The sequence below is a fragment of the Heptranchias perlo genome, chromosome 22, assembly GCF_035084215.1.
Source record: "Heptranchias perlo isolate sHepPer1 chromosome 22, sHepPer1.hap1, whole genome shotgun sequence".
Taxonomy (NCBI): Eukaryota; Metazoa; Chordata; class Chondrichthyes; order Hexanchiformes; family Hexanchidae; genus Heptranchias; species Heptranchias perlo.
The window spans coordinates 39698629-39722374 of record NC_090346.1 but is presented as its reverse complement, the minus strand read 5'-3'; the positions used below and the strand labels follow the sequence as shown (position 1 = coordinate 39722374).

General features: G+C 40.9%; 1 protein-coding gene across 1 annotated transcript in view; it reads right to left on the bottom strand.

Annotated features, from left to right (window-relative positions):
* The window catches only part of emp2 (epithelial membrane protein 2), a 33987-nt gene extending 14441 nt beyond the window's left edge, over window positions 1-19546 (bottom strand). Inside the window, exon 1 of the mRNA XM_068003349.1 lies at window positions 19413-19546. The gene's annotated coding sequence lies outside the window, so the exon portion shown is untranslated. The remainder of the gene's footprint in view (window positions 1-19412) is intronic.
* Between the last annotated feature and the right edge of the window lie 4200 nt (window positions 19547-23746).

The following is a 23746-nucleotide window of genomic DNA, read 5'->3' as shown; positions in this document are numbered from 1 at the left end:
ATAGTACAGAACAGCGTGAATGTTCCTGCATCTTTCTCGTAGGAATTCCATCATACCATCCAGAATGACTCCCAGCAATTTAATATGACCCTATTTATTTGCTCCATGATATCATTTCACGTTGATCTATAAAGTGAGTTTTGCAAACTGTTTCAAATAAGAGTTCTTATTAAAGGGAATTTAAACTGATTGTATTAAAAATCATAGCTTACCAAATATATATAAGACATCAAGGGCTTAGAGAATATGACAACACATGAATATGAAGCTCAAGCTTAATAAGTGTCAGCTAAACTGTGAAATAGGTTACAGCCCTACGTACCAGACTTACATAGCACTCTTGCTTTGAGAGGCTCTAGCGGCAGGGTATCTGGCTAAATGATGTCAATGTGAGCTGGCAACTGTCTGAGCATTACACAAGTGAAAATCATGCTTACTGTATTGTTATTACCAATGTGAAGTGACAGTGTTATAAGTCTCATATAAGTGGATAGAATATAGTGTATTTTGGCACCAGATGTGTACAACTCTAAACAAATATCAGCAATATCATTTAAATGGTACTTCGGTTACAAAACCCAAGGATTTCAATTAATAAGTTAATGATAAATTTAATTCACTTTAGGTTTATAGCCCTTACCTACACATTTAAAAGTGACGGTCAGCTGATATTAGTCCCCAAGTATTCAAGGCTGTCACACTTTCTACAGCTCTCAAGTATCTATTTCCTTGGTTGTACAGGCTGTACAGAACATAAGTGAGACCAGTCATCAGACTGCAACCCCTCCCTCCGTCCCCAATATGAACAAAGGTGCCTTTTGTTAATGAGCTGCTATGAAAGAATTCATTGCACTACTTTTAGTAATTCAGGAGTGGTTGAAATTTTGATTATGTATCTCTTCCCACACACTCTCTTTCTCTCTCCCCCCACCTCCCGCCCGCCCAAAAAAAAACGCACTTTGGACGAAGATCCAAACATTAATGAGCACAAAGCAAATGTCAGCAAGGATTTAACCTCTGCATAGTTAAATGCTGTGCCGATGGATCCTTTTCTAACATTGGGTGTGGTCCACTGTACAAATCTGAACTAAACTGACTCATTCCTACTGCAGTGCCAAATGTTCCTTCGATGTATGCGAGTGTTTTTCATTATAACCCTGACATCTCATTTAAAAATGGAACAAAAAGGCATAAATTGAAAAACTATTTGAACATCTATTTTATGGCTCAGAGCCATAATAACCCAGCCAATGCCACATGGCAAGATATGAGACATAGCTATGGAAAAAAATGACTACAAAATGTTGTATTACTGTATTCTGGCTCAAAAGGTTTAAAAGTTAATATACAATGAAAGCGGTCGCGTTCCATATTTTTCTTGTAGCACATTAAATTGAGACACAAAGACCCGTAGATGTAACAAAAATTATATCTTGCTCTCTATCGCATTCTCAATGATGAGAGGTGGCTGGCAGGCAATCTGATGGTTCTCATGGTATCTGGAGTTTCCCCGCCCCCTCATGAATGCCTACATACACCAAGTGGAAACAGTTTCTAAACACCAGCAGAATTGAGATTTATTTACTGATTCAAAATCACTGCTGCCAGATATTTGCTATTTTTTCACCATTATTATGATCGGCATGCTGAGCACATAGAGATAAGACATAAGGAATAGGAGGAGTAGGCCATCCGGCCCCTCGAGCCTGCTCCGCCATTCAACTAGATCACAGTGATCTTCTACCTCAATGCCATTTTCCTGCACTATCCCCATATCCCTTGATGCCTTTAATATCTAGAAATCTATCGATCTCTGTTTTGAATGTACTCAATGACTAAGCCTCCACAGCCCTCTGGGATAGAGAATTCCAAAAGATTCACCACCCAAGGCCCTATATAATTGCAGTAAAACATCCTTATTCCTGTACTCAAATCCTCTTGTAATAAAGACCAACATACCGTTTGCCTTCCTAACTGCTTGCTGCATCTGCATGTTAGCTTTCAGTGACTCATGTTCAAATGGACCTGGGTGAACTTGTACATCAACATTTCCCATTCTCTCACCATTTAAAAAATACTCTGCCTTTGTTTTTCCTACTAAGATGGATAAATTCACATTTTTCCACATTATATTCCATCTGCCATGTTCTTGCCCACTCACTTAGCCTGTCTATATCCCCTTGAAGCCTCTTTGCATCCTCCTCACAACTCACATTCCCACCTAGTTTTGTGTCATCAGCAAACTTGGAAATATTATATTTGGTCCCCTCATCCAAATCATTGTAGATGGATTGTGAATAGCTGGGGCCCAAGCACCAATCCCTGCAGATTGGAGGGTAGCAAAGGTAACCCCACCATTTAAGAAAGGAGGGAAGAGAGAAAACAGGGAACTACAGACCTGTTAGCCTGACATCAGTAGTAGAGAAAATGCTAGAATCTGTTATCACATCCTTTCTAATAGGACACTTAGAAAATAATAATAGGATTTGGCAGAGTCAACATGGATTTATGAAAGGGAAATCATTTTTGACAAACCTATTGGAGTTCTTTGAGGATGTAACTAGTAGAACAGATAAGGAGAAACCAATGGATGTGGTGTATTTGGATTTTCAAAAGGCTTTCGATAAGGTCCCACACAAAAGGTTGGTGAACAAAGTTAGAGCACATGAAATTGGGGGTAATATATTGGCATGGATTGAGAATTGGTTAACAGATAGAAAACAGAGAGTACAAATAAATGGGTCTTTTTCAGGTTGGCAGACTGTGACTAGTGGGGTACCGCAGGGATAGCGCAACATAAATGAAACTGTAATTTAGATTAGTAATCTAAAAAAGGTACATGGCATTCCAGCACTGTCAAACCTTACTTTTACAGCAGCAGATTGATGGTAAATGTATTGTACACCATAAAATATGCTATAGATCCCAATGGTACCGCATGCTATAGACAGTATAAGTATTCTGAGATTACTAGTGTATGTAGACACTTACGGGTATCAACAGTTGGCAAAAAGCTCCGAGTGGCTTGAGAAATGACAGAATATTTCTTTAGCTGACAGAACACATCATTGATTCTGCTTATTGTAATCTCTCTACACAAACTTTCATACATTGGCAGCTCTTGTAAGAAAACGTTCCATCCATTCAGATCTCAAGCAGCTGACAAATCTCACACACTCATCCCCAACTGTTGGTAGAACTCACCAACAGTATCCAGTGTTTCATTTTTGAGGCCCACTAGCCAGCCATATAAATCAGGCCAACTCTCTCCAACTGCTTCTCATTCATTCTTGTAATGTGCTCATTGTACAAGTTGCTGTATAATGTTTTAATGTTTGGGGACCGAGGCAAATGACTTCTGACCACCAAACAATTTAAGTGTGAAGAATAAGGCGGCAGCAATTTTTTTTCTTTTCACCCTGCAGGGAATACCAGAAAAATGCTGGACAAATGACCAGTTTGGTGCTTGTCAAAGCAAAATGCTTATGCACACATGTTTGCTGTGTTAAAATCAGAGATGTAGCTAATCCCCTCCATGCTGAGGAATTCATCAAAATATGTGCTTTAAGGTGGCTAGGAAGTTACATTAGATTCCTCAGGAGACTATGTAAAATCTCAGTTTCATCTGCCTTCTACCCAAGTGCCAGGCGAGTCTCAGTTAGACAGACGCTGAAAGGGAGGACAGTCTGACTGAGGGAAATCCCTTCTCGTACTCTCAATGCATCAACTGAACTACAACATTGATCATACATGCAGATGTCAGCAATTTGGACTATTCCAATCTCTCAATTCAGAGGAATAGCACAACAGGTAGGGAAAACATTAAGGAAACAAATTTTAAAATATATAAAAATAAAAGTACTTTGGATGAAAAAAAACATTACTTTGTTTTCTATTTTTGACTCATATTTGCAGCCACATCTAACTAGAGTTCAAAGCATGTCAATAGACAGAGGGGTACAGTACTACCCTTAGCAGCTCGAATGAAAGTAGCTTAATGGCAGCGAATAGGTGGTTGAATTATACTTGAATGAATGGGTATAGAAGAAAAAGCGGATGGATATGTATGAACACTTGCTGCCATGGTCTAGCAACATCAATCACATCATTGACCTGAATAGGATGTCAATATTTTATTTCTTGACAATAATCACAAAGATAATTGAATCTATTTCATGGAAAGCAAGAATCCGGTTATGTTCAATAGATTGGGATTGACAAAATAGTTTTATAAAACCAGACTGAGGAGAAAAATTGTAACTTGGTGACAATTTACACACATTCCACCATTGTCAGCACTTCAGTTATCAGAACTGAGCCTCTGCTCTTTGGCTGTGAACTTTGGCTCTGTGGTTGGCAGCAAAATGTCCAAACAATGATGATAATTGCTTGCATATTTAACTTGCACAAAGATGTTGGCAAACAGTGAAAATGTTCTTGCATCTGCCATTTTGAAAAGTCCCCATTTTGAAAATGGTGGGGCACTGGGTGTGAATGCCGCCGACAGATATGAAATTGCACTTCAAAGTTTAGTTTGAAATGAATGTTTACAGGATTTTCACTACACTAATTATTTCAATGTTAGCCCTATATTTATGTGAGAGAAAAGCTGCTGTTTGACATACATGACGCTTATGGCCTTCAGGTACCAAGATTACAGGCCCAAACTTTTTGAATACAGTTACAGCAATGGGTGGGGCTCCCAGCTCCATTACATCAATTTAAACCTAGATTTGGATTCAGATCTTGATGTCTAGTCTTCTGGAAATCTGGAATTATAAGACTTCAGTGATCCCTGTTGTAATGTTCACTGGTTCCACTTACAGGACCTGGGCTGTTATCAGGGCTTTCTGATTCTGCATTCACCAGCTCATCATTTTCTTCTCCCATTCACTTTAATGGCTGCAAAATCATGGGCTGCCAAGTGCAGAGGCGGAAAACCCAAAACTTGAAGTGAGAATCAACCCAAACTGGGCAAATTGAGATAAATAAAAATAGATCCAAATAGGTCTACCTTGGGCAAGTTTGGTTTTGCAAGAAACTGCCAACGAGAATCATGGTGCAATCTAACATCAGTGGCAGCAAGTCCAGTCACCAAAAGTATCTGTTCCAAATGTTACTAAGTAACAGCAGTGACAAACAGCATGTATCTAATCTGTTATTTAGATCCACGTGCAGGGCACTTTTAGACTATTTCTTCCGCCAGCCAACTACAGTACTTAAAAACTATACCACGTCATTTACGCAGAGTAAAACCTGTAATAGCGCAGTTTGACAGTGCATGTGATAACTTGACAGTCAGGTTTGACGGTTTGAATTTCCATTACACGTTAACTAAGCACTCTGCTGTCTATGTCCTCATTTACCAGGCTCTGTGAAGGAACTAAAAGCATGATTACTCCATTAAAAAGAAGAAAAATCATAGTATTCTCTTCATATTGTAACACTTTTTTCTCTGCCCTCCCACTGGAAGGTAAATTAGATGGTGGATAAAAAGTAATCTATACCAAGTATTGGAGTGTGTAGGAGGAATTATGTCACATAATTCTCTCTCCCCTTCCTCTCTCTCTTTCTCACACGCACAAAAACACACACAGCCACAGAGCACCAGAGCTACTGGTGCAATTTTTCTTTCAGCGTTGCAATTGGGTAGGGTGTGGTGGACTAGAATCTGGAGCTGGAGGGAGGAGACCAAAGAAACCAGCAAATATATTCCCACTTAATCAGTAACAGTGTGTTCACTTACAGTGCCCTTGTTCTATTGCTACCCACTCTCATAAAACCACAAAATTAGCTGTACAGAATTTGCTCCATGTATTTTTCCTGCTGTACTTTTGCTCCATGTTATTTACCCTGCTGTACTATCAGTTTCACTAGCTGCCAACTGTCAGTAAATTGGGGAACCTACAGTTCTTATTCCATCTATTTATACTTCACTAATGCCAGACCCATGCCAACCCACCCTGAGCATGTTGCACACTATGCCATTATATAACAGTGCACAATAACGAAGCCAACAGCATCAGGACTGAGGCAAACAAGATCTGTCGTGGGGTGGGGTGATGGCGGGAAGGAAAGCCATGATGCCCATTCTCGCTATAATCGCAGTAACAGAATAAAAGGAAGAAACATAATTTGGAAAATACTGCAACGGAAGTGTGCTTGCGTGACTCCCTGCATTTACAGAATTCTGTTTTCTCTGGCTATTATTTGAACATTATAAAAAGAAATCTTGGCTCCCTCAATGTCTAAGTTAGTAAAGGCAGTGTGTAGCTCTGCCATACAGAGCAGAAGGTCCAGGGTGTGTATTCCTGGTCTGTGCAGAATTATTTCATCTCAGCCAGGGCAGCAGTTAGGATACTATAATCTTAAGTTAGTGAGGGAAAAGTCAGCCAGGGTTTTCACTCCTAATCTATATCCAATGTCCTTTGGAAAGTGCCTGTGTGGATGTTGGATAAGGACAGCCTTGGCTACAACATGTTCTATGATTGAATAGCTGTCTAGGCTCATGAATACCCACTTGGCAAGATACCAGAGATGACCAAGTCCGCATAACTAAACTTCAATTTCAGGAGATGAGGAGAAAAAGAAGTTTTAGCACTCAAGGGGTTAGACCTGTAATATGTTGTAGAACAGAGCACAATGTTTGGTTTGTGCTTAGACTGGTAATTAAATCTAATTTTGCACAACAGTTCAATTTAAAATCCAACAATATAGCATGGAGAAGAGTTTTGAGTTTTATGAGATTTTAATAGAGCTCTGCCCACTCACTCAGTGACATCTGAAATACCATACATCAGCAGATTCTGACTCATAGGCAATCTGGCATGCAGATAGACTTGGGAAAAAAAGGCCACTAAACATTCTCAGGACGAAAATAAATCTTTCAAATGATGTACGTGAAGAATTGCCATAACTATCCCAGCAATAATTGGTAATTTAGGGTTAGTTATTCCCAAATCCAAATGCTTTACATCTTAGAAAATCAACTCCTATTTTTGGTTTGGCAAGGACAGTGAAGGGGGGGGGGGGGGCGTGGGGGGTGGACTGTCTGCTTTTAACCCTCAAAAAGTACTATTACAGTATCTGGTGTCATTCATGAGATCTCCGATTTCTTCAGCAGGATTACAGTTTACAACTAACCCAAGCAAAATTGGTTTGGAATAGGGGAAGTGGGGGGTTGGGGGGAAGCTATTCCTTTGGTTACTGCAGGAGCTTTTCTTCAACATTTTTTTTTACATCTACTGATGAATGTTAAGAATTGGAGACACAAATATTGAGAACAATGCTGAACGGGAAAAACTTGAGAAAACTGTAATCTGGTTAGTTTAGATTTTGGCACTGAATTATTTTGGCCAACTTGGAAAGGTTAACCATTTAATTTCTGTTGTTCACTGCCAGTGTAAGGAGCTTCTCTGGTCTTTCCTGAATTGATTGTGTAGTTTCAGGTTTCAACTCCCAACTGCAAGGTCACTGCATTTGACCGACTGCACCAGTCCACTGTTTCCCATATTGCAACTTTCCATAGTGTTGGTCTGATTGATCATTTTGGCTGTGCAAAATGTTTGATATTTAAGCTTAATTTGCATCAAATTATATTTTGAATCCATCAATTACTAGGGTTGCCCCCTGTCCAGTTTTGGACTGGCCAGCTCCATTTTTGAGTGGCAGAAAATTCTAAGATGTACACCACACCAATATTCTGATTTTTTTTTAATTGACTCATGATGTGGAGGCATTAGATTGCAAGTTTATTAAGTTTTTCCAATAAATTTTTTAATCAGAATTCAAGCCAGGTTCCCACAGCCTGCCGGCCCTCCTCCCCCCCCTCCCCCCCTCCCCCCAGCCTGATTAGGCACTTAGCAAAAGATGGCAACCTTACCAAGTACAGATTCAGCAAAGTAATATAAAAGCTAGTGGTTTTCTAGATATGGACAATGGTTTAGCTGTATATGTGATGTTTTTCAGTGATGACGCAAGTACAGTTACATGCACTTAGCCACAGACATTGTGGTTCATTTACATGATTTGCAATGCTTCAGAGTCCCTTCATGCAAGATGATTTGAAATACAAAGTTGCATTGTCACATGCTTTGAACTCAAGAGTTGCAATTTACCTTAGAAAGACACAAGCATAAAATATGACAATTAGCAATCGGTTGATACACCAGCAACACCAATATTATTTGCAAATGCTAATTTGAAATTGGCCTCCAGCACACTGATGCCACACGTCACTTATGCTAGAGTGTAGTGTTGTGCGGGGCCAAATTATCACTTAATATTAAATTCAGTTTCATTTCAGACCACAATCTTATGATAACCCACAAGTGTCCTGAATGATTCCAGTCCCATTGAGGATGGGTGTCATCTCCTAACTATATCCTCTTTAAACTGTTGATGTAAGATTTGTGGAATTATGTGCCTGCAGCCTCCATCATAAGGAAGCTTCATGACATTTACATTTTTGTTTTATTGTGGAGGCTCAAATTCCCTCCAAGATGTTTTCTCCATCCAAGCTGAGAGGATAAGCGGTTGACTGGGCGCTAGGCCTCCACTAATCTAATGATACTAGAAAATGCACAAAAAGTGTCCACTTTTCCTTCTTGTGGGGAAACAACTGGCTTCCTCTCTGGGGCCTCATCAACCACGTAATTGGAACGTACAAATCATGCCGGGGAGAATTTGGGGAATGCTCAGGTGGTGTTTTTTTTTGATTGAGATTATAACAGCAATAATTTCCACACCCTCAATTTGTTGCCTTTTCACATCTCTGCTCCCTCTTCAGCAGCACACCATTAAATCAGGACATGTTTTGTACAAAACAGTAAATATTCTGATTACCTTTTTGATGCCACTATTGCTAAAGACACAAGAACAACCATTCTCAACACCTTGAACAGGCTGGAAATTACTAGGGATATTTCTGTGAGAAAGTTTAACAGGTCCTATCAAATTCTTCTCCCCCACTATTGTAATGGATTCACTAATCCGTTAAAAATAAACAGCTCAACTCTGCCAGTAAAATAGCAAGAGAAAAATCTGATCCAATAACATCTCTCATAACAATTTCCAGGGTCATGCATTGTCCCTTTAAAAATCCCCCCTTCCCACTGCTTTCTTCTATACAAACACAGAGTATGATGTGCATGTGACTATCATCCTGCAATGCCAATAACTAATACTGTCACAAGATTGTTGTACAGTACATCCATATGAACAATCAGCACCAGTCACCCCAGAATATGTACAGTCTTAAACAGCAGCAGATTCTAATCAAACACCATGTGATGTTTTCAAATTTTCTCAATTTTAATCACCAATTTTACAGAAAATGCCAAAGAAAGCAGCAAACTGCAGCACTGAAGTAGTACCAGTTTGTTTCTGGAGCGTTAAAATTCTAGGTACTGCAAGCACGAGGGAATGACAGCATCTCCTGCGCAAAAAAAATATTCATTTAAATTATTATCCTTTCTTCGTGTTATTTGTCCTTTCTTTAGATCTCTCCCTTCCCACCGCCACTCCACAGTCGAGGAGTAGTCAGCCTACACTAACGCCACATTGCACTGATTGCAAGGGCAAAATGTCTCTTGCCTTCTCAATTGCCTCATTACCTGCTAGCAAATGCCAAACTGCCATTCTGATGATCTATACCCTTTTATACATGGCACTGCGTGTTGATATACTAGAGTTGTGTGCTCTAGACAGCCAGACCAGTGTTATATTCCATTTATTAGATATCTATTATAGGAATATTGAAAACTATATTGGAAAATTATTGTTTTAAAAACTATCAAAATATGTATTTCTATTTGTGAAGTAACCTATGGTGTAAGTCCAATAATGGTTCAATCTCAATCTGTTCTGCTACTGGTGCAATTGTATTATTGTCGTGTCAGAACAGAGATTATCGGCTTAATGAGGTGAGTAGTAAAGACCAGTGATAAATTGTGTGAAGTGTCACTGGTGAATATAACCCAAAATAACAAGAACTGGTGCATATAATTGTAAAAAGATATGTAATAGAATCTAGTTATAATGAACTTGGAGAGAATTTCCAGTGCCCCAGTTCATTTACATCAACTAAATTAATGACGTTCCTGTCATTGTGAAATTACCCCGATATAATGAAAATCCGGACACTAACTTTCATCGTTTAAACTGGTGCTTCTAGTTATGAAGTGCCTGATCTTTCTGCATCGAGATTCCCACAGAACTATTACTCATGAAAGGCTTCATTTTAGCTCAGCTACAGAAAACAATTCGATTTGAGGATTGCAGTCAGGCCCAGGACCAGGGCAGGTTCATAATCAAAAGAAACAGCGAGTTCAGTAAGCTTAGGTTCAGTTGCAGTTCAGGAATGTCTCAGAATGTCTCAGAATCACAAGCGGCATTATTGTTTGACTGAACACAGACTGTTAACTGCAACCTCCTGTCTTCTCCATTTTTATCAGACTGCAATGTTCAGCCGCTTTCCAAATACAGTGAAGCTGGCCTCTTGCAAATTTTATATACAATGTAAATATTTAAAAGTTTTCCATTGTAGTTACATAACCGCAGTTACAGAGATCCTAGTTGTGAGATTTATTTCTGCTTTTTTTTGTGTGTGGGGGGGGTGTATGTTACTTTTTCACTGCCACTTCAGGATTCTCCCACACAACATTTAAAAGACTGACTGACAGGTTAAGACCTCTACTGATGCAAATACACTGCTGTGCTGATGTTACTCATCCTGTGCTCAAATGAAATAACTGTAGCAAGTGTCTGAACAGTAAAATAACCATAATAAAAACAAAAAATGATTTAAAAATTTTTTTAAAGTACAATTGTGTTGGGGCTGCACTCCTGAAGGAGCTGGCACTTTGTCAGAGAAATGGGAAGGGAACATTATATTGGTGGATATGTGAAGTGATAACCCGCCTCTGACTGGCACATCAATTTCCTGCTGCTGTGCGACGAGCTTCACAGTGGTGCTGAATGGAGGGGGAAGTGAAAATCGTACAGAATACTAATCCTTCATTTGCTCCTGATTATGTGAAATTTTATATAGTTATGGCTAAAGGTGAAGTGTGGGGGTGGGGGGAGGGGGGTTACTTCAGTTGTAGTTAACCTGAGCGTTTTCAGGTTAATACTTGAGTAAGTTTGGTATCAAAAGGTGTAATCAGGGTGGACTAAACCCTGTAGATTGTTCTCGTAAACTATTTTTCCACAGGAGTAATTTTATATCCTGTAAGAAATAAAAAAGAATTCTGAGCTGTCCAGTGGTTATAATAGACTGTTGGACTCGAGTCCAAATTCCAGTCTTTGACTCATTTTCACCCTAGAGAAGTAAGTGTCAGTTGTCTTGGCTAAACCCTCCTGAGGGGGTGGGGTGGGGCAGGGAAGGACTGTGGTCAGCGATGTTTCTCTTGCTGTATAATTCCAGCAAGTCTGCTGGCGGGTTGATGAAGAAATGGGATTAATAATGCCCAAGTGAATGCCCATGGTCTGGAACACTCAGAATTCCTGACTGAGCAGTACACTATGGAAGCGCTTTTGTGAGCGGGAAGAAAACAGTGGAAAAACATGATTTATAATTTGCTTATTAGGAACTGTTTCCAACGCCCTTCAAGGCTTGAAACATTTATGCAGGCTCCTCTCCTCCTAGGTGTATCTGATTTACTATCTGTAACTTTCCCAGCATAGTGATCAAATGAGTGCTGAAGTGCTGTTTATTCTGAAAGTTTGAAGCAAGAGTTGCTATTCATCAGTGAAATAGGATTCTCTCCCTGCCACAATTTAATAAGTTAGTTTTCTTTGTCTTTAGACACCATTCGCTGACTAAGTGGCTGTAGTAGAGAGCGCTCCTGGTCAATCAGGGGATGTCACTCCTGAGTTAGCTGTTGGGAAGTGTGCGCAAATGAGATGTCAATGGAAAAGAAAAATCGAGCAGGGTGTTAAAAGGGGCAGCCAATTCGCTAGCGCCCATTTTGCGCCACCGCTGTAGTCAGATTTCACCTCCAATTTGTTACCGTGAAATGATACTGGGCAGTCACAATGCAGTTCTTGGTGAACATGAGTTACATAGCTTGAGATTGGGGCTAAGACATGTTGTAGCAGAGTTTAGGCACCTTTACTCTGCATCTGGTTGTGTGACCGGAGCTTGATTGATGCTGACCCAGGGTGCCAGAAATGGAAAATTATTTCATTTCCCAGCACCGATATCTCTCACCTGACCAACTAAGAAAAACTAAGAACTCGACAAAACTTCACCTATCCCTTGAGTTGTGAATAGGGTGATATCTATGACCGCGGATTATGAGGGTTATAATGCAACAAAGACAAATTTGTACTATTTTTGTGCTGAGTTATTTATTACATTACATTGTATTTTTGGTTGCCCTGTCATTCATTACAAGTCATGTGAAGTGGGAGTTACTATTTAGTCAAACAGTCCAGTAGCGAAGCCACCCACATGAGGAAATATGTGATGACTGCATTCGGCAACTCTAAATTGGGTGGGGTTACACAGTCATGATGTATAATATGATAGTTCTTGTGTGTTGCTATGGCAATCCAAATTGTTTGAAAATGAATGACGTCAATTTCCAGAGAAGCACCAACCATCATTATGTTTTACCTATCATCTGGAAGGCCAGCTCACGGGATGACGTTGGCAGGAAATTGATGTGCCAGTCAGAGGCAGGTTATCACTTCACATATCCACCAATATAATGTTCCCTTCCCATTTCTCTGACAAAGTGCCAATTCCTTCAGGAGTGCAGCCCCAACACAATTGTACTTTTTAATTTTTTTAAATAATTTTGTTTTTATTATGGTTATTTTACTGTTCAGACACTTGCTACAGTTATTTCATTTGAGCACAGGATGAGTAACATCAGCACAGCAGTGTACTTGCATCAACACTTATTAGCCTGTCAATACCATGAAAAGTTTTGTCTGTAGGAACGTAGAGAATGTATGCAACATGCTCTGCTCACCACCCAGCCCACCTCCACTCCCAAGCCTCACTCGCAGTGCTCATCCCCTGACTTTGACCCTCGCTTGTTGTTCATTCCCCACCCTGACTCGATCCCATTCTTCCACTGGCTCCTAGGCATCTGCAACTTGTGGTATCATTTAATTGTGATCACCTCGAACACTGGGGAAATACTGGTTGCAAGAATGGATGCATGTGCGGTACAAACATATCTGTACCTAAGATAGTAAAGTAGGCCCAGCAAGCTATGCAAACAGTTGCCAGCTAAAAGAGTTGGAGAGAGTGAAGAAACCCCTGTGTTTCTAGACTTTATAATAACTACAAAAATCACAAACATTGTCTCAGCAGGATTTAGTACAGACATAAATGTGGAATGTGAAACTTGCTACCCCATGGAGTGGTTGAGGGGAATAGCATAGAAGCATTTAAGGGAAAGTTAGATAAGCACATGAGGGAGAAAGGAATAGAGGATATGTTGAAATGGTGAGATTGAATAAACAGAATGGGAGGTGGCTTGTGTGGAGTATAAACACCAGCATAGGCCTGTTGGGCCAAATGGCCAGTTTCTGTGCTGTAAATTCCCAACATGTTCAACATGGAGGGGTAGATTATAGGTTGGCACCTACAGCAACCGGGGAAAAATTCAATTGAAAAGCTGCATTAATCCACTCGACTCTCACTGTCAGTTATAGATCAGCACTGCCAGAGCTCAGAGTGCACATCACCTAATGAAAGGGAGTAAACTAACAAAGAGTATCCATGAGAAAACTGCTTCGAAGGCACCACATGCTTTCTATAATACTTTACTAGTTATTAGTCATGCCTTGTAAGAGTTTCCATAAATATCAGTTCTGAAACATCCACCTCTGAAACATTAACTTGATTATCTGGTCATTTATTTCATTGTTGTTTGTGGGACCTTGCGGTGTGCAACTTGGCTGCCGTGTTTCCTACATTACAACAGTGACTACACTTCAAAAGTACTTCATTGGCTGTAAAGAGTTTGGGATGTCCTGAGGTTGTGAAGGACGCCATATAAATGCAAGTCTTCCTTTTTTTTGTCCATTCTCTCTACAGATGCTGCCTAACCTGCTGAGTGTTTGCAGCATTTTCTGTTTGTTCCATAAACACCATTGCTGCCTTGTGATTGAGATTCTACTTGAAGCATGTTTAACACTCAAGAGTCCACCTACATGTTATTTCAGGCACGGATGAATAACAAGAGAATTTGTACATATATAGCACCTCATCACCTCCTCTGGACATCCCAAACCAGTAACACTCAAGTGAAAAACAGAAGCTATATTCACATAACTGCAGTTGGATTCAATTAGCAGTTCAATGCATGCACTGTTTTCTATCACTGCAGAAAATGGTAAGAGATTTATGTCAAGATGTTTTATTAGCCAGATGGGAATCTCCCATTTCCTAGACAAGGTCAACAATGTCACGGGTGGGTGTTTTTAAAGACACTGAACTACTGCAGGAATAAACAACGATGCACAATTACAGAGGGAAGAAGGAAGATGAGGTCTGAGAAGAACGAAGGTCGGGGGTGGGAAGAGGGAGATGTTAGACAGCAAGAGATAGAGAGATAAGAACATAAGAAATAGGAGGAGTAGGCCATATGGCCCCTCGAGCCTGCTCCGCCATTTAATAAGATCATAGCTGATCTTCTACCTCAACTCCACTTTGCCTCCCGGTTCCCATACCCCTTGATAGAAATGGGAGAAAGAAGATAGGCATGACACTGAGCAATGGGAGAGGGAAAAAAAGGCAGTTGGATCATAGGGAGAGAATGAGAAAGATGAAGATCAATTTGCATGCATCAGGCGCAATGTGCTAGACTAAAGTTTTTGCATTTCATGTGCTTTGCATTAAACTGCTACTGAAACCAGATCCCTCACATTGATCAAGACCTCTCTCTCTCCCCCAGTATAATGTTAGCTTCAGACTATTATAAACAGATTAAAATAGATTTTGTTGAAATCCTGTATTGAAGAGGTTTTTCTCAATCGTCTCTACTAACAATGCAGAAAATCTAATAGGCAATGCAGCCTCTGAATGCAATTCTTCACCCCACTTTCAGAGTTATTTCCCAACCTCAAAGCAAACTTCAAAATAATGCAGTAGCTGAAATGGGACGCATTGGCCACACAAGCTGCTACCCCCCACACTATAGTAATCAGTACAACTGACAGAGGTGGAACTAAGAGCTTTCATGATTTTTGTTTACATTTTGTTTTGAGTTGCCAGGTAATGATGGCCATGCTGAGTTTGGAACTGGCCTCCAAATCATCAACAGCAGCAATGCTAGGTCCAGGGAGCTGGTAGTGATAGGGAATAGTGCCCACTACTAAATCTGGTGTATTTTTAAAACAATAAATTAAAATACCACACTTACCAAAAGCTACAGAATTTCTTACCACCTGAATTTTCATAGTGGGAGTCAGACTTTGTTCTTAGTCACTAGTTCCTGACTCTATTAAATGGCAAGAACCAAGAACGAAAAGATACGGTCAGTGACATTTCTATAATTGTGATGTGCAGATGCCGGTGATGGACTGGGGTGGACAAATGTAAGGAATCTTACAACATCAGGTTATAGTCCAACAATTTTATTTTAAAATCACAAGCTTTCGGAGACTATCCCCTTCGTCAGGTGACGAAGGGGATAGTCTCCGAAAGCTTGTGATTTTAAAATAAAATTGTTGGACTATAACCTGGTGTTGTAAGATTCCTTACATTTCTATAATTGTTATTTTAAAAAGGGCAGGGAGGGGGAAATTGCTCATCAATATGCGGAATAAAATACACATTCATCTTTTGCACCGTGGGTCAGTACTCAGCACTTGCAACGCAGGTAGAGCTTGGCATGTATGCAGAGTAAAGCGGTCAAGTTAGTACCAGTTGGTGTTGTATTGTGGGACTGTTCTGTGCTGTAGGCCATGCCCACAATGGACTGGATGAGAACACCCTAAACTTATTTCACTTCAGACCCTTACACTCTACAGAGAGAGAGGAGATTGTTTTAAACAAACTTGATGAATTTGACCTATTTTGATGTGTTTGATCTTTACTACCCAGCTGGGAATCATTTTTACATTGTTATTTCACCCTGAGAATATGAAGCCAGATGAAGATTTTCCTTCTGCACCAGTCAGTCCATAAAAGTCCTGGGTCTTCAATAGTGGGATAAAGTGCAACTCCAAATCCTCCAGGAACACAATTGCCCTCTACTAGCTGTAGATGAAATATGTTTAGGCAATCACAAACCAATGGGTGCAGGGCCACAAGTGGACATGTTAGTGGATTTGGCTCAAATCGTCGCTAACATGACCACCTCACTCAAGTGAAGCCGCACAATGACTGGTGTAACAAATGGAAATGTTAGTAGGGGCTGCTATTCTGAGGCATACTGGTAGAGTAGGGCAGGTGAAGGTTTAAGCTTCAGCCAGCCATACCAGACCTCACCTGGAGGTACTTGCTGCCGGACATCAGGGCCCTAAAAAAAAAATTGGTAGCCTGCCACTGTAATTCCGCCAGGTGTTCACCAGGGCAGCTGCAAGCTCAGCCAGGACTCAGATACAACAGTGCCAACCCTGAGGGAATTCCTACAATGTTTTATAAAGAGCAAAGCCATCACCCTCCCCTTAAAAAAACAGTGACATGGATTAAGCAGTACCAGGGTGAGGGACTCCAGAAGGCTAGAGCTCCTATAGTGCGGCCCTCAGCGGAGACCAGGTGTGCCAACCAACTTTGTGGGGGAGGAGGGGTGGGCAGAAGTAGATATATAAAAAAAAACTAGAAGTTGCCCCCACACCCCTCTTTTTAAGTGGTCTTCTTAAAGAGTGTGTGTGGCAGGGGCAACTTCTATTTGTTTCCAGGAGATGGCCTGGCAATCACCACCATAGCCAGCAATTTAACACTATGGTATGCACCCCGCATAGTCCTGCTACTCTCGGCCCCGCCCGACTCCGCAAACTTCAGGAGGGTCAGCGGTGGAGCTCCAAGATGGGCACATCATGGTATTTATGCCCAGTTGCAGCCCCCTGCAGATTTTCTGGGCCTGGGTGTCCAAATGGAAAAGTGTACCATTCTCTAATACGGACATCCCAATCGACCATAATCAAAGTTCACTGAAAATACATATTTTGAAATACAAAAAAAAGGTTTATTTAAAAGAAACAAGACAAGCAATATATGATGAAAGGAAGACACTAATCAAGCTTTTGTTACTGTGAAAGCTAACTTTTCAAACTTAAGGAGGTTGCAGGTCAGTGTGTAAGCATGGAGATGGCTGGAACTCAGTATATCTGTTTTCAGTAGTCTGGAATCTGATCATTCCTTGTGTAAAATAAAGTTGAAATAAAAAGTTCTGGGTTTGCATCAGCAGAATGAAGTGCTGCAGCCCCAGTCCCAGCCCCCCAGGGTCTTGCATGGGCTTCCACTCAGGACTTTCCAGGGCCTGTGTAGACTGTCGGGGTGAAATTGGTCTCAGGTGGTGCAAAACGGGCAATGGCGCAAAACGGGCGATAACGAATCGGCCACCCGTTTTACTTTTGTATTGACTTCATTCGCCTGTCTTGCACCTCTGCCCGAGACCAAATTTCACCCCCTCAGTCCCTCTTCTCAGGCGCCTCTATCAAATGCCACTCCCTGTGGCCTGAGCTCTTCTTGGTATCCAAATCCAGCATGCATTGCTGGTTTGTGTTTGTCCCTCTCCAGGAGTATTAAAATTCCTCAATCTGTTCTGTTTGGAAATATTCTAGTACAAATATTGAATCCAACACATTCTTTAAAAAAATTAATTTAAAAAAGGTACCGGGATTTCAGACTAGTATTCAAATGAGAGAGACCAGGATTAGGCAACAAGCCTCGTGATAGAAAATCAGTGAGTCAAAGTAATCTGAAATTTTTGAAGTGGTTGTAAATTGGTGTGCATCCATAGTCTGACAGATAGGTGAGCAGCCAACCAGAGGTCATTGATGAAATTTTGTGGGCTAGCACAGGAAATCACATTAATAATTGAACTGTCCATTCATGCCCAGAATTTCCTCAGCAGTTCTCCCAATCGCCCGCCGTCACTTCGGCGGAAACGGAAAGGGAGAAGCACAAAGGAAATTCCTGATTAGGAAAAAGACCCCCAACGTGCCTTTTCTTGAGCAGACTTCAGGAAATTGCTTATAGATTTTTGGTGGAAATTTAAAGTCGAGTCTGTGAACTGGTGAAGTAAGCTAGCGATCACACATGGAGAACGTGGAAAGCCAACACCAGAAATATTAATTCTTGCATTCCATCCTCCACATCCCATTACTTCAAAGTGGCTTTATTGCTTCAGTGAGGAGCTTTTAGGTGGGTCTATTCCAGGAACAGTGAGAAACAACTCACTGCGGAATCTTTAATGCAACAGTGTCATGTTGGCAGCAGCCGCAGGTTTGTATGACTATACCAGACACTACTGCAATATAAACTTTGGTGCCTTTTATTTTTTTTTAAATACTAATAGCGGTTGACTTGATTTTAATCACATTACTAAGTGTGAAGAAGCTAAATCCGAGGCAAAACACCGAATAACCACACCCCTCCAAAAAAAAATTGCATGGTTGAAATAGGAACTCCTAATAAGAAGTTTGTAAAAGTAATTTCTGAGATAATCCTATTTTCAGAAATATCTTAAAAGACGCCGTCGGAGTTTAACCTTTGCAACGGTGGTTACTTGAAATGCGCTTGTAAAGACTGAATATTTCCCTTGTAGGAAGTTTGGTGTGTGAGGTCGAACTGGCAGTCTGAAGCAGCCGGTGAAGTGGGATGGTTCAGGAATCAGGCACCGAGTCCTCCAGGGGCCGCTACAACTACAAACATAGAAGAAAACTTCCAGCGCCTCTTCCAATGGGAAAGCAAACGGTAGAGTAGGTTGCGGAGAGCGGTAAAACTTCCAATTAAAACAAAAATCCAAAACTGTATGCATACGCTCCATTAAGCCCAACTCTTATCGAGGCCACCTCTTAAGTCAACAAGTGACTACAGTACAGTACTACAACGGAGAGAAATATAAACCGACTACCGTGTTAAACTCACAAGTAGGATACGGTAGGATGGTCTTTTTTTAAAAAAAAAACTTTCCGCGTTAGAACTAAAGTTTGCAATACTGCATCCTCAGGATTCCCAAATTTTAAAAAATGGGGAAGAAAAAAAATCACATTCAACCATTCGTTATTGCAAATATTACTCTGCTCATGGCATCCCCCCGATCGCAGTTTAACGCGATCTACTTCTTCCATTTTTTTCCTTCTGGAATAACAGAATTTCAAACACGTTTAAGAATTGTCAGGAACTTTTTTCCCCCCCCCCCCCTTTTCGCCATAAATAACATTCCTACATTCGAACTCCGAATGATATAATTTAATGTGCAAAGTTTCCAGTTACTCACACGATGTATCGAGCGAAGAAAATCCAGGCGTGAGGGTCCGACTTCGGGTTGTGACTGTGGTCTTTGCAGATGTGTGTTTATGAAACGTCTGGCTTGTGAGGCGTCTCCGTGTGATGTCAGTTAACAGGGCGCGGTGAGTCAATTTCATTTGTAAATTTCAGCCTCACAAGGCTTTCCCAACCGCCCCAGTCACACCCTAGCTCCAATAAATCACCCATCCCTCTACTCATTCTCAAAGCAGCCTCAGATGGAAATCCACGTTAAAACTTAGCAAGTGAGCAGAATACATTTTTTTCCCCTCACTAATAAAGAGGAGAGACTCGAGAAACTGGGGCTGTTTTCCTTCGAGCAGAGAAGGAGATTTAATATGGGCCTTCAAAATCATGAAGGGTTTCGATAGAGTAAATAAGGAGAAACTGTTTCCAGTGGCAGAAGGGTCGGTAACCAGAAGACACAGATTTAAGGTAACTGTCAAAACAGTCAGAGGTGAAATGAGAAGAATTTTTTTTGCCCAACGAGTTATGATGATCTGGAATGCACTGCCTGAAAGGGTGGTGGAAACAGATTCATTAGTAAGTGTCAAAAGGGAATTGGATAGATACTTGAAGGGGAGAAAATTGCTGGGCTATGGGGAAAGGGCAGGGGAGTGGCACTAATTCGATAGCTCTTTCAAAGAGCCGGCACAGGCAAGATGGGCTGAATGGCCTCCTTCTGTGCTGTACAATTCTATAATATTTGTAAGTGGCACCATTCTTAAAAGTCTTTTAACAGCCTGTCATGAAAACACAGTATCCTTGAACCCAGTAATACCAAGGCACCATGTGTAAACCCCAACTGCATCCTACCAATCATTTCTGAATTTTGAAATATTATAAGAAACTTGATAAATCAGGAGTTTTTGAAAAATTTCAATAACCAGATTTGCCAAGTTGCTGCAAATAACAAACTTATTTGGGCAAAGTGAGCCAAACCCAGCTCTGACTTCGCCCTACACACTTATTCTGAGAGGTCAAGGGCTCAAACCACTATTCACATTTTTGGGTGTGATTTTTTTTTTCCTGCAGATTTGCTGAATTGTTAGGAATATTTACTATGGAGAACAGACACATTAGAACACACAAATAACATATGTACAAATGTTAAAAACAATCTGTTGCATACTGATAATTCATTGTCAGATACAAACCCCAAAAGGGAGAGTGTGTCCCCCAAGAGAGTTGCAACATTTTTTACCTCTTTCTCAGTTGACTTTTTTGATTGATTTAAACAGTCAGCATTAGGGACTCATATGGCGAGGCCCTGTTATATTAATAAAAGCGGAGTATTACTGCTGAATTTCCTAATAATCCTTCAGTGTTATAAAAGGATGTATCTGCACAGATACTAATGTCTCTCAGTTGCCCATTTGTAACTGTCTTTTATGCTCACCCCTGAAATGTTACTCTCTCCTCTCCTGAAGCCACTGACTTGTGCTGGAATATGGGCAATGGCTATGCTTTATGTGTCAGTCTGGGCAGTGGATGTTGGTGGGCTATATCCCTTGGTGAGCCCAATCCTGCCCTCAACCAACACCCACACACATGCAGGAGTCATTGGATGGTGAGCAGAACGGAAACTCCCACTGATTCTTCCCCTCCCTAATCCATGGGCATTGGGGCTATTTGTAGCACCCCAACTTGTCGGTCTGGCTAAAAGCAGCTAACTCAACACAGATCTTGGCTCTAACCTGGGGCTTTGTATGGTTCTGTTCCAATTCATGGTAAAGTTCAAGATTAACTAGTGGATCTCCCATGGAATTGCTCACAGATTAAAATTAAAATAAACTAGGCAGCGTTTTCTTATTTAATGTGCCATTTTGAGGAAGACAAGCAACAGGCATTTTGGAACAACTCTCCCTTGTGTGGACATCTTGAGGTTCTGCTCCAGTGACATCACGACTAGAGATAGAACATCCAATTCATGATAAAGTTCAAGATTAACTCGTGGATCTCCCATGGAATTGCTCACAGATTAAAATTAAAATAAACTGAGTGTATAAATGAATTGTGTTCTCCTGACCCACTGCAGATGAATAAAATTTGTGTTCCTCATAGATGTTACTTGCTCTGGTTACATAAATGAATAAATGTGTATCACTCACACATTGCAGTTACCAAGAAACATACGCAACGTACAATATATGAGATTTCATATCAATAGATATTTATAATATCATAGTATGGTAGAATCGTAGAATGGTTACAGCACAGAAGGAAGCTATTCAGCCCATCGAGCCCTTGCCGGTTCTCTGCAAGAGCAATCCTGCTAGTCCCGCTCCCCCACTCTTTCCCCATAGCCCTACAATTTATTTCCCTTCACGTACTTATCCAATTCCCTTTTGAAAGCCACAATTGAATCTGCCTCCACCATCCTTTCAGGCAGTGCATTCCAGATCATAAACCACTCGCTGCGTAAAAAAGTTTTTCCTCATGTCACCTTTGGTTCTTTTGCCAATCACCTTAAATCTATGTCCTCTGGATACCGACCCTTCCGCCAATGTGAACAGTTTCTCTGTTACCTCAATCAAGTTGGTTAAACACAATTTGTCTTTAACAAATCCGTGCTGGCTTTCCTTAATTAATCCACACTTGTCCAAGTGACTGTTAATTTTGTCCCGGATTATAATTTCTAAAAGCTTCCCCACCACCGAGGTTAAACTGACTGGCCTGTAGTTGCTGGGTTTATCCTTACACCCTTTTTTGAACAAGGTGTAATATTTGCAATTCTCCAGTCCTCTGGCACCACCCCTGTATCTAAAGATGATTGGAAGATTATGGCCAGTACCTCCGCAATTTCCACCTATACTTCCCTCAGCAACCTAGGATGCATCCCATCCAGACCGGGTGACTTAACCACTTTAAGTACAGCCAGCCTTTCTAGTACCACCTCTTTATCAATTTTTAGCTCTTCCAGTATCTCAACTACCTCCTCTTTTACTGTGATTTTGGCAGCATCTTCTTCCCTGGTAAAGACAGATGCAAAGTACTCATTTAGTACCTGAGCCATGCCCTCTGCCTCCATGAATAGATCTCCTTTTTGATCCCTGATCGGCTCCACCCCTCCTCTTACTACCCATTTACTATTTACATGCCTATAGAAGACTTTTGAATTCCCTTTTATGTTGGTTGCCAGTCTTTTCTCATACTCTCTCTTTGCCCCTCTTATTTCCTTTTTCACTTCCCCTCTGAACTTTCTATGTTCAGCCTGGTTCTCACTAGTATTATCAACCTGACATCTGTCATATGGCCCCTGTCTCTGCTTCATCTTACTCTCTATCTCTTTCATCGTCCAGGGAGCTCTGGCTTTAGTTGCCCTACTTTTCCCCCTCGTGACTGTATCCGAACCATCTCCTCTTTAAAGGCAGCCCATTGTTCAATTACAGCTTTGCCTGCCAATCTTTGATTCCAATTTACCCGGGCCAGATCTGTTCTCAACCCACTGAAATTGGCCCTCCTCCAATTAAGTATTTTTACTCTAGATTGCTCCTTGTCCTTTTCCATAGCCAATCTAAACTTTATGATAGTATGATCACTATCCCCTAAATGTTCCCCTATGACACTTGCTCCACTTGGCCCGCCTCATTCCCCAGAATGAAATCCAGCAATGGCTCCTTCCTCGTTGGGCCGGAAATGTACTGATCAAGGAAGTTATCCTGAACGCACTTCAGAAATTCTTCCCCCTCTCTGCCCTTTACACTATTATTATCCCAGTCTATATTAGGATAATTGAAGTCCCCCATCATCACGACTCTATGGTTCTTGCACCTCTCTGTAATTTCTCTGCAAATTTGTCCCTCTATATCTTTCCCACCAGTTGGTGGCCTATAGAATACACCCAGTAGTGTAATGGCACCTCTATTGTTTCTTAACTCTAACCAAATAGATTCTGTCCTACAGGTAGTACAGCACAGGAGGAGGACATTCAGCGCAGGAGGAGGCCATTCGGCCCATCGTGCCTGCTCTTTGAAAGAGCTACCCAATTGGTTCCATTCCTCTGCTATTTCCCCATAGCCCTGTAAATTGTTTCCCTTCAAGTATTTATCTTTTGAAAGTAACTATTGAATCTGCTTCCACCACCCTTTCAGGCAGTGCATTCCAAATCATTACAATTCATAGGAACAGGAGTAGGCCATTCAGCCCCTTGAGCCCACTCCGCCATTAGATAAGATCATGGCTGATCTGTGATCTAGCTCCATATACCTGCCTTTGGCCCATATCCCTTAATACCTTTGGTTGCCAAAAAGCTATCTATCTCACATTTAAATTTAGCAATTGAGCTAGTATCAATTGCCATTT